The sequence below is a fragment of the Pelophylax lessonae genome (genome assembly GCF_965119305.1).
Source record: "Pelophylax lessonae genome assembly, chromosome: 13".
Taxonomy (NCBI): Eukaryota; Metazoa; Chordata; class Amphibia; order Anura; family Ranidae; genus Pelophylax; species Pelophylax lessonae.
This window is the reverse complement of record NC_138780.1, coordinates 132,119,704-132,132,172: the sequence shown is the minus strand read 5'-3', so window position 1 is coordinate 132,132,172 and position 12,469 is coordinate 132,119,704. Positions and strand designations below refer to the sequence as shown.

The 12,469-nt window shown below is 45.3% G+C and overlaps 1 protein-coding gene across 1 annotated transcript in view; it reads right to left on the bottom strand.

The window, feature by feature from the left end:
- The window catches only part of STARD9 (StAR related lipid transfer domain containing 9), a 297,129-nt gene that overhangs the window by 67,951 nt on the left and 216,709 nt on the right, over positions 1 to 12,469 (bottom strand). The window lies entirely within an intron of this gene.

The following is a 12,469-nucleotide window of genomic DNA, read 5'->3' as shown; positions in this document are numbered from 1 at the left end:
ACACAGAAACCTTAAAGTAAAGACATTTCTGTGTTTTATCATAACGTGTGTGTTTTCATTGGTCTTTGCACTTACACTATTGCCAGGTGGGCCAGAGGGGTGGAAATTGTTGTTGGGGTTGAGAGGCAGGGTGCAGAACCCGTTTAACTTAACCTCCTTAGCGTTATTCCCGAGTGTGGCTCAGGGTTAACTTTAAGTACCAAAAGCGGTAACCCCTAGCCACACTTGGGATTAGCCCCGCAATGTTACTCACCTTCCCTGCGCTCCCCCGGCGTCCTCACCCTCTCTCCCCGCTCTGTGCGCGGCCGATTGCTGGCACTTGCCTTTCCGGTTCCCTTCCCTGTGATCGTTGCGACGCAGGGGGGTGGAACCGGCGGCAAATTCAAAAGTGTAAATACACTAAATGACATGATACAAAGCTGTGATCCTAACGGATTACACTGTATCATGCCATTTCAGCACAGGATTGCACCTGGTGACTTTTCCAGTGCCTTGCCTGTGCTTTTCCAGTGCTTTGTGCCTGGAAAAGTTTGAACGGCCATGGCGTCCAAAAAGCATTCTTTTTGCATAAAAGCGCTTTTAGATAAACTGGAAAACAGCGACAGCGAAATGGAGTTACTTGAAGAACTGAGCAAAAGCGATTCATGGGAAAATTCATCATCAGGTAGGGAAAGTGACGACAGCGACAATTCTGATGTCTCTTTCTGGCATATAGCTTGTAGAATTTGGGAAGTATATCAAATGATTCTTCAGAATTTCCAATGGAGCTATGTGCAAAACTTTTTAAACAGAAACAAAGAAAATGTTTCTTTTCAAAAAATGTTTGGGTTTTTTTTTTATTTTCTTTGGCAAAAAATAAAAAACCCATATTAAATACCAATAAAATAAAGCTCTATCTGTCTCAAAAATATATTAAAAATTGAATTTGGGTACAGTGTTGCATGACCACGCAATTGTCATTCAAGGGCGACAGCACTGAAAGGTGAAAATTGGCCTAGTCAGGAAAGAGGTAAAAGTTCCCAGTAGGCAAGTGGTTAATGCTTGAACTATTATTACATTCTTATTTCTTTTCTGAAAATACTGTTCCATTTTGTCCACACATTTTCGATGCTTCAGACTGAACCTATGCTCTCTGTTATATTGTTTATGCAAACTCTAATACAATATTTGTAAAATTTACTTTGAAAAATTCAGTGTCCAGCAAACAACAGTAGTGTCTCTAGTTACTGCTATGCAGCAGACTGTGGATTACACATTGTCAGAAACATTTAGTGTTGACTCAGCATAATGCCTTCATTTGCTTTCAAACACACAAAAGGACCAGAATGTAGATCCATTGTACTTTTCCTGCATTAGTTTAGAGCAATCAACTTCCTGGGATTTACAGGTTTTTGCCTTTTTATTCAGTTCAGACAACGATGACGAAAGTGATCAGATACTAAAGGCCACTATAAATCAAAGATCTTGATGGCCCTGCTTGATATCTGTCAATACATCGTACATTATTTAGGTGTGTAATACATTAGAACAGCATTAAAGTGAAGCTATAGCTAAACCATGAAGGCCAACATTATGTCAGGACAGCACACCCTTCAACGCATATAGTTGGCATTGCGGTTGCAAGATACCTGGCTTCCAAGAAGATATTCTAGTACACACAGCATGCATTCAGAAGACAGCATGATGATCTAGGCATGCATGCACTGTTGCATTTATTTGTGTTTTTGCCAGACATTATGGGTACTTATTGCAGATTAAAAAAAAAAATGAAATTCAGCATCCATGCACATTTCTGAGCAAGACCAAAAAAAAAAAAAAAAGACTGGTGTTATTTTCTACCCCCTTACATTTGAAATGCAATTTCACTTTCCCAACATGCAAGCTCATTTAAACTACATTAGTAAACAATTAAAAAGCATTTTGCAATGCCGTAGCTATGGCAGCCTAAGTGCCGCAGTGTAGCCTGAGCCCTGTCAGTAGTGACATTTGCCAAAGCAGTTCAAAATTTTAGTAAAGTCACTTCTAGTACTCTATTACGTCACTGTAAGCAGGCAAAGTACAATGTGGAATTATAGACACAACTCCCAAAAACGCAGGCTGCCAGTTAGCGCCCACTGAAACCACCCTCTTTGCATCAACTCCAACCCACCAACAAATCCCAATGGCAACTATGTTGAATTTGATATATACAAAGTAAACTATTTTGACATGGTAAAGGCACGTTTGCCCTGCAGCCAACTCAACAGTAATGATAAAGGAGTAAGCAACTTGAAACCAAAAAAAGAAGTTCCCACTGCTGGCTTGTTTTCAAAGTTGCATACTCAGAGGCTGTCATCCTTATTCTATAATTATTGTTTATCTTCTCTCCTTATGTCATATGTTAGCAGTGGTCATATGGTAGTACAAAGCACAAGTTACTGGAGTTGTATTTAGAGATCTATAATGTTTGGGATTAAAATCTATACTAGCAAGGCTTTTGTTTAAATGTATTTATTGAAATTGTAAAAAAAAAACTGGTTTGTGTTTAAAGTTAATAAATACAGAAAAGATAAGAAACAATTCTTAAGCAAATTTTAGACCATAAGATTTTACAAACATTTGCAAATAAAATATATAGTTGAACCTACTTGCTCTTTCCTGACGTTTTTATGAATAGAAGTAGTTTACATGGATCTGCTCTGAACAGAAGCTTACAGACAAAACAAGAACTCGTGCCCTGTACATAAGGACATCTTAGGTTACAAAGCAAAGGACAGAGACTGTAAAATCCCAAGAAATGTATTCCTCAATAAACACTATTTATTGCTGTAAATTTTGAATATTTGACAAATTTTAATTTTTTTTGTGCTAACACAAAATATTACAGATACTAACATTCTCCATGTTTCAGAAAACATTATTAATCTCCCTGATTTGTTACATATTCAAATATAACAATAAAATAATCTTATAGTAAATAAAATTAGGAAACAGTCTTTTTAATAAGGTGATGATGCTGCATTTTAATAAACAGAGAAAGAGATATGCTGATCCTACCTTTCTCTGTATTAGGCAAGCTCCATGTTTGCAGGGAAAAAAAACAAAGCGTAATGTAATTCATTTGCTTCTCTGCTTTGCAAGAAAAATCCCACCATGATTTATACAGAGAAAATGTCTCCAACCAAACACGCTTCCAGCCAGGACACACTGTCATTCCACACTCCATTCCTCCTGCCGAGGCCCGCCCAGGCTGGTGCAGGGGTTTGGCTGCACACAGTCTACTCTACTGCATAATGCAGCTTTCTGTTACTATAGTAGCTCAGGCATCAAGAACGGGAATGAACTGACCAGATTCTGGAAATCATCTACTAATTGCATGGAAGGCCTGACATTTATATTATTAGCTTGTGATAAAATCGGTAGTTCTTCATTACTACCATTCAAAATGTGCCCTATTCAGGGATTACACTACAGCTGGAAGGCCAGCATACATATACATAAAGTTATCATGGTGACGTGCTAGCTAATTACAGCTTTTCCACTTAAAGGTGTATTAAACTATTTTTAGTCAGCACATATATAGGGTTATCATTGTACAGATATAAATTGTAATAAGACTCTCACATTTTTAAAAGCTTAACCTTCCACAGGCTTTTTATAGTTTTAAATAAAAATACATTTTATATTCGCTATGGCTTAATTCAATTACTCTATCTCTGGAAGAGAGTTAAAGGGTATACTGTATATAACAAAACCTTTTCTTTCTGCCCAGAGCTATCCCTCACAGCAGTGCCTTTTTTTGCCACCAGATGACCACAGCCTTCCAGGGTGAATGATAGCCAAGGGGATTCAACCCACATCCTCCTAGCTCAGGCTGTCATGGACCAGTCCACTAGGGCATCATCATTTTAAAGGCTGGGCTTAGAGCCCTACTGCACCAGACATCAGTCAGTACATGAGTGCTGTTTAGCAAGGACTGCCCCCCATCCTACCTAAACTTCTGCTTTTAACTGGTGTATGGCACCACCAAACTAAAAAAAAACACAAAAAAAACAACTTATTTTTGAAGGAATACATTAGGAAACAAAAGGGCATTCCATATAATTGCCTAAAAACTGTTCTTTAAATGTTCTAAAACAGACAAGCAGACACTGCTATCCTTCCACTATTCCTCCCTCTTTTTTCTGTTGTACTTTTATTTCTCTAAATGCCCTTTCCTAATGAGACCATTCTGTTCTATTTTTATTCTTCCCCAAGATTATTACCCCCTCCCCACTTCAACAACACAAACTTTACTCCTTATTCTCAATACAAAAAAAAAAAAGGAAATAGGGAGAACAGTTGGAATTTTGAATGGTAAACTATTCCTAATCAATCTAACCAAGGTTGTAGCTCTACTTTTGAATTTATTGGACTCAGATAACCTTATACAGTGCTCAGCATAAATGATTACACCCAAACAGATTCGTCAGAAAATCTTTACTGTCCTTTCAAAAGCAACATTTTCTATGGGACACAATACTACAAATTACTCCCACAAATGTGTACCATGGATTGCAACCAAGATTTTTTAATTTGCACACACAAAAAAGTATTTTTCCCTAACAATTTCATTCAAGACCATGTTGCAAAAATGAATACACCTTAACGAAAATCTTAGGAGCAAAGCTACATTTTAGACAAAAAAATCCTAATTAACAACAATTCAAATACAGCTGAGTCTAAGTATTCATTAAACAGGTGTTTAGCAGACAGTTGATTATTAAAGGGCATTACTTAAAGAAAATCTCTTCCCATTCCATACTGTCGGCAATGGCACCGCATGGAAGAGAAATGTCACAAGGCCTGAGAAAGAAAACAATTTCTTTACACAAAAAAGGTGAAGGCTTCAAGAAGATCAGCAAAACTTTACTTATCAGTCAGTATACCGTAAAGTGAAACAAAAATTTAACAAAGATGGAACTGCAACCATCTCACAGAGATCTCTAAGCCGTCCATGGAAGTTAACACCTCAACAGAAGCGTCTTCTGATTAGAAGGGTTGAAGAAAATCGTCATGCAATTTCAAAGCAGTTAGCTAAAAAAGTAGAAAGCCAAACTGGGTTGATTGTTTACCTTTACACAATATGGCATACACTGCAGAGGAATGGCATGCATGGGTGTCTTCCATGAAGAAAGCCTCTCCTAAAGCTCATGCACAAAAAAGCACACCTGGAATTTGCCAGGGCCATGTTGAAAAAGAAGACTACTGGGACTCTGAGTGTGGTGAGACCAAAATAAATGTTTTTGGAACTGATGGTTTGAAAACTGCATGGTGTCGCAAAGGTGAGAAGTACAAAGAAAAATACATGGTGCCTACAGTGAAACATGATGGTGGCAGTGTCCTTCTGTGGGGCTGCATTAGTGCTGCTGGTGTCGGGGGAGCTGCATTTCATTGATGGTATCATGAATTCACAGATGCACTGCTCTATATTAAAAGAGAAAATGCTACCATCACTCCGTGCCCTTGGTCGTCGTGCACTTTTCCAACATGACAATGATCCAAAAGACACATCTAAGGCTACTGTTGCATTTCTGAAGAAGAACAGGGTGACAGTGATTCAGTGGCCAAGTATGTCTCCTAATCTAAACCCAATTGAACACAAATGGGGAATTCTGAAGAGACAAGTTGAGCATCACTCTCCATCCAGCATACAGGCTCTAAAAGAGTTAGTTCTTGAAGAATACAATATGTCACCAACTTGCTCCTTCCATGCCAAGAAGACTTGGTGGTGTTGTTACAAATCATAGAGGTCATACAAAATTCTAGATGTAGTAGTTTTTGTTGTGGGGTGTATTCATTTTTGCATCAACTAATTTGAGTAAAACTGAAGATTTTGTAATCTAAGTTATATTAATAACCTTACTTTTATGCAATGGAGCTAAACAAATGTTCTATAAAACTCAGTTTCTCTTTCGTTCATTGACACAGCTCCTGATCTTCTTAACCATTGGGTTATACTGCCCCCTACAGGAGTAGGATACTAGGCAGCAAAAAAGTCTGGCTATGCCTATGGGTAGTCCCAGGGTTTATACTCCCTCTCTCTGCTATAGGTACACAGTTTTTTTCTGCATAGTCAGGAGTAAGGACCTAGTTCCTTGCTGGGATCTCTGGTCCTGGCAATTTTTTCTTTTTAGATAGAAATTCTTCTCCTGGTTTTTTCCTGCGAGATCCACATACAACTGCCAGACTGGGCGACGGGCTGGATAATCTAGATCCAGTGGTCACCCCAGTCTGGCCAGTGAGCGCGACAGACCTCAGCTCTGCGCTAGAAGGGATTCCCGTCATCTTAGTGGCTCTGGACTGGCCTCGCCAGGCTTGTTACGCTAATCTGGAGTGGCTGGTTGCCGACGTTCCTTGGAAGCTTCCTCTCAGGGAGGATCTGCTGTCCCAGGGACCAATCTTCCATCCTGCTTTACAGTCGCTGGCTTTCACAGTTGGGCTGTTGAACGCCAGGTGCTGATGGATAGAGGTGTGTCAGAGTTGGTGATTCCAACACTGTTAAAAGCTAGGAAATCTACTTCTAGGAAGATCCACCATCATGGCATGAGTCTCTTGAGGTTCATCCTTGCTCTTTCTCGGTGGCTCGGATCTTGACCTTCCTTCAACATGGGGTTGAGCAGAAACTGGCCTTGAGTACTATCAAGGGTCAGGTGTTGGCTTTAGCGGTCTTCTTTCACTGGCTCTTGGCCACATACTCCCTGGTGTGTACTTTTCTTCAGGGAGTTAGGCACTTGGCCCCTCCAGTGCGGTCTCCATTGCCGCCTTGGGACCTCAATTTGATGCTCTCAGTCCTCCAGAAGCCTCCTTTTGAGAATTTTTGGGAGAGTCCCCTGCTTATGCTGTCCCAGAAGGTGGCCTTCTTGGTGGCTATCACTTCTTTATGCAGGGTGTCAGAATTGGCGGCGTTATCCTGTCGTTCACCTTACTTGGTGGTTCACAGAGATAAGGTGGTTCTTCATCCTGGTCAGTCATTCCTTCCTCGGGTTGTCTCTGATTTTCATTTGAATTAAGACATTGTGTTGTCTTCCCTGTGTCCCAGGCCAAAACATCCAAAGGAAATTGGCTTGCATGCCTTGGATGTGGTCTGGGCAATTAGGGTGTACCTGGCAGTTACAGAGTCTTTTAGGAAGTCAGACTCACTATTTGTGCTCACGGATGGGCCTCGGAAAGGGATGTCTGCTTCCTCTGCGACCATTTCAAGATGGATCAGACAGACAGTGATCCAGGCCTATTCCATCAGGGGTCAGGTTCCTCCTGTCCCTGTCAAGGCATACTCTACTCGAGCGCTCAGTGCCTCATAGGCCTTCCGTCATCAGGCATCAGTGACGCAGGTTTGCAAGGTGGCCACCTAGTCGCCGATGCACACTTTCACAAAGTTCTATAAAGTGGAGGTGTTGGCATCTGCAGATGTTTCCTTTGGCTGCAAGGTTTTGCAGGCTGCTGTTGAGAGGACCTGGTCCTCTTTGAGGGTGTATTGTTTTTTTCAGGTGAGCTCCAGTTGTTTTGGTTGCGCTCCTGTTTACCTGGTTGGCTATAGGTAGCCTTGGGAATTTCTTTTTTGCTGTTCCCACCCCTCATGTTTAACACTACTTTGGGATGTCCCAATAGTTAAGAAGATCAGGAGCTGTGTCCATCAAGGAACAAAAGAGAAAATGGCATTTTTGACTTACCGTAAAATCAATTTCTCTGATGTTCATTGACGGACACAGCACCTACCCCTCTGTGGAGTTGTAATTCTTCTGACACTGCTTGTAACAAAACTGAGTACTTATAGCAGAGAGAGCGAGTATTCCCCCTGAGACTGGCCATGGGCGTAGTTAGACTTTTTTTTCTGCGTAGTGTCCTACTCCTGTAGGGGGCAGTATAACCCAATGGTTAAGAAAATCAGGAGCTGTGTCTGTCAATGAACACCAGAGAAATAGATTTTACGGTAAGTCAAAAATCCAATTTTTGTCAAAATTTTGGAAGTTGATTACAATCATTGTATTGTACAAGCTAAAAAACTAAAGACACTGCATGCCAGATATACAAGTCAGTTATTCATATTTTTATTCTTATCTTATATATTGTATGTCAACTACCTGGTATAGTCATGTATACCAAATCGTTTTAAATCCTTCTGTGACATTCTAATGAAAGATTTTATTTAAAAAAAATGTTCTAAAACAGAATCACCACAGAGCTACACCAACAAATGAAAACAAAAAAAAAACCATAGAGAGGTTATTTTTTTTTTTACTGAGAACAACTGTGACAGCCTATATAAGAAGCAAAGGATTACTGCCTACCTTGCAAATAAGCACTTTACTAAAATATGTCTTTGGTATATCCTACAGCTCTACAAAACAAGATATATATTTAAACTACGAGCAGCTATGCTGCTGTTGACAAGGGATAATATATGGCACAGTATTTCCATTATGTTTCATGAACTGAATGTACCAATTTATATCACTGAATACCAGTGGCGGCCAGCCCATAGGGGGCGCAGGGGCGCCGCCCCCCCCCCCCCAAAAAAAGAAAAAGAAAAAAAAAAGATTTAAAAAAAAAAAAAAAAAAAAAAAAATGTTTGCCCACAAGGGGCGCCCGTCTCATTGGTGCCTATGGGGGTGGGGTTTTCCACCCGCAGAGGCGCCGATAGACGGCCTTCTGGGGCGTAACTGTAGCGCAGAGCTCTGCGCTCCACCACCCCTCTTTCGGCGTCCGCCGCATTGGTGCCGATGGGGGGTGGGGTTTTCCACCAGCAGAGGCGCCAATTGGCGGCCTTCTGGGGCGTAACTGTAGCGCAGAAAAATGCGCTACACCACCCCCTTTTGTGATGTCTTGGATCATGATTGGTCCAGACTCCAGCCTGGACCAATCATGATTCAGGACATCCATGGTGACCTCGTTGGGGGCGGTGCCGGTGCGTGCATCAGTCACTCACCGTCACCGCCCGGTCACTTTCCCGCCGCAGCCCGCGAAGAAGAGGAGTCGCGAGGAGGGGAGAAGCCGCCGCCAGGAGCCGAGCAGAAGAGGACGGACATCAGAGTCGCGAGGAGGGGAGAAGCCGCCGCCGGGAGCCGAGCCGTCGCCAGGTAAGTGCCTATTCCACCACCTCTGCCATGCCTGTGCCATGCCTATTCCACCACCTGCGCCATGCCTGTGCCATCTGTGCCATGCCTATTCCACCACCTGTGCCATGACCTTACCACCACCTGTGCCATGACCTTACCACCACCTGTGCCATGACCTTACCATCACCTGTGCCATGCCTGTACCATCTGTGCCATGCCTATTCCACCACCTGTGTCATGCCTGTACCATCTGTGCCATGCCTATTCCACCACCTGCGCCATGCCTGTGCCATGCCCATTCCACCACCAGCGCCATGCCTGTGCCATGCCTATTCCACCACCTGCGCCATGCCTGTGCCATGCCTATTCCACCACCTGCGCCATGCCTGTACCATCTGTGCCATGCCTATTCCACCACCTGTGCCATGACCTTACCACCACCTGTGCCATGACCTTACCACCACCTGTGCCATGACCTTACCATCACCTGTGCCATGCCTGTACCATCTGTGCCATGCCTATTCCACCACCTGTGCCATGCCTGTACCATCTGTGCCATGCCTATTCCACCACCTGCGCCATGCCTGTGCCATGCCCATTCCACCACCAGCGCCATGCCTGTGCCATGCCTATTCCACCACCTGCGCCATGCCTGTGCCATGCCTATTCCACCACCTGCGCCATGCCTGTACCATCTGTGCCATGCCTATTCCACCACCTGTGCCATGACCTTACCATCACCTGTGCCATGACCTTACCATCACCTGTGCCATGCCTGTACCATCTGTGCCATGCCTATTCCACCACCTGCGCCATGCCTGTGCCATGCCTATTCCACCACCTGCACCATGCCTGTGCCATGCCTATTCCACCACCTGCGCCATGCCTGTGCCATGCCTATTCCACCACCTGCGCCATGCCTGTACCATCTGTGCCATGCCTATTCCACCACCTGTGCCATGACCTTACCACCACCTGTGCCATGACCTTACCATCACCTGTGCCATGCCTGTACCATCTGTGCCATGCCTATTTCACCACCTGTGCCATGCCTGTACCATCTGTGCCATGCCTATTCCACCACCTGCGCCATGCCTGTGCCATGCCCATTCCACCACCAGCGCCATGCCTGTGCCATGCCTATTCCACCACCTGCGCCATGCCTGTGCCATGCCTATTCCACCACCTGCGCCATGCCTGTACCATCTGTGCCATGCCTATTCCATCACCTGTGCCAAGCCTGTGCCATGCCTATTCCACCACCTGTGCCATGCCTGTACCATCTGTGCCATGCCTATTCCACCACCTGCGCCATGCCTGTGCCATGCCTATTCCACCACCTGCGCCATGCCTGTACCATCTGTGCCATGCCTATTACATCACCTGTGCCATGCCTGTGCCATGCCTATTCCACCACCTGTGCCATGACCTTACCATCACCTGTGCCATGACCTTACCATCACCTGTGCCATGCCTGTACCATCTGTGCCATGCCTATTCCATCACCTGCGCCATGCCTGTACCATCTGCGGCATGCCTATTCCATCACCTGTGCCATGCCTATTCCATCACCTGTGCCATGCCTATTCAATCACCTGCGCCATGCCTGTACCATCTGTGCCATGCCTATTCCACCACCTGTGCCATGACCTTACCATCACCTGTGCCATGCCTATTCCATCACCTGTGCCATGCCTGTAACATCTGTGCCATGCCTATTCCATCACCTGAGCCATGCCTGTACCATCTGCGGCATGCCTATTCCACCACCTGTGCCATGCCTGTACCATCTGTGCCATGCCTATTCCACCACCTGCACCATGCCTGTGCCATGCCTATTCCACCACCTGCGCCATGCCTGTACCATCTGTGCCATGCCTATTCCATCACCTGTGCCATGCCTATTCCACCACCTGCGCCATGCCTGTACCATCTGTGCCATGCCTATTCCATCACCTGTGCCATGCCTATTCCACCACCTGCGCCATGCCTGTACCATCTGTGCCATGCCTATTCCACCACCTGTGCCATGACCTTACCATCACCTGTGCCATGCCTGTACCATCTGTGCCATGCCTATTCCACCACCTGCGCCATGCCTATTCCACCACCTGTGCCATGGCCTTACCATCACCTGTGCCATGCCTATTCCATCACCTGCCCCATGCCTGTACCATCTGTGCCATGCCTATTCCACCACCTGTGCCATGACCTTACCATCACCTGTGCCATGCCTGTACCATCTGCACCATGCCTATTCCACCACCTGCGCCATGCCTATTCCACCACCTGTGCCATGACCTTACCATCACCTGTGCCATGCCTATTCCATCACCTGCGCCATGCCTGTACCATCTGTGCCATGCCTATTCCACCACCTGTGCCATGACCTTACCATCACCTGTGCCATGCCTATTCCATCACCTGTGTCATGCCTATTCCACCACCTGTGCCATGACCTTACCATCACCTGTGCCATGCCTATTCCATCACCTGTGCAATGCCTATTTCATCACCTGCGCCATGCCTGTACCATCTGTGCCATGCCAATTCCACCACCTGTGCCATGACCTTACCATCACCTGTGCCATGCCTATTCCATCACCTGTGCCATGCCTGTACCATCTGTTCCATGCCTATTCCATCACCTGCGCCATGCCTGTACCATCTGTGCCATGCCTATTCCACCACCTATGCCATGACCTTACCATCACCTGTGCCATGCCTATTCCATCACCTGTGCCATGCCTGTACCATCTGTTCCATGCCTATTCCATCACCTGCGCCATGCCTGTACCATCTGTGCCATGCCTATTCCACCACCTGTGCCATGCCTGTACCATCTGTGCCATGCCTATTCCATCACCTGTGCCATGCCTATACCATCTGTGCCATGCCTATTCCACCACCTGCGCCATGCCTGTGCCATGCCTATTCCACCACCTGCGCCATGCCTGTACCATCTGTGCCATGCCTATTCCACCACCTGTGCCATGCCTGTACCATCTGTGCCATGCCTATTCCATCACCTGTGCCATGCCTATACCATCTGTGCCATGCCTATTCCATCACCTGTGCCATGCCTGTACCATCTGTGCCCTGCCTGTACCATCACCTGTGCCATGCCTGTACCATCACCTGTGCCATGCCTGTACCATCTGTGCCATGCCTATTCCATCACCTGTGCCATGCCTATACCATCTGTGCCATGCCTATTCCATCACCTGTGCCATGCCTGTACCAACACCTGTGCAATGCCTGTACCATCAGCTGTGCAATGCCTATTTCATCACCTGTGCCATGCCTGTACCATCACCTGTGCCATGCCTGTACCATCTGTGCCATGCCTATTCCATCACCTGTGCCATGCCTATACCATCTGTGCCATGCCT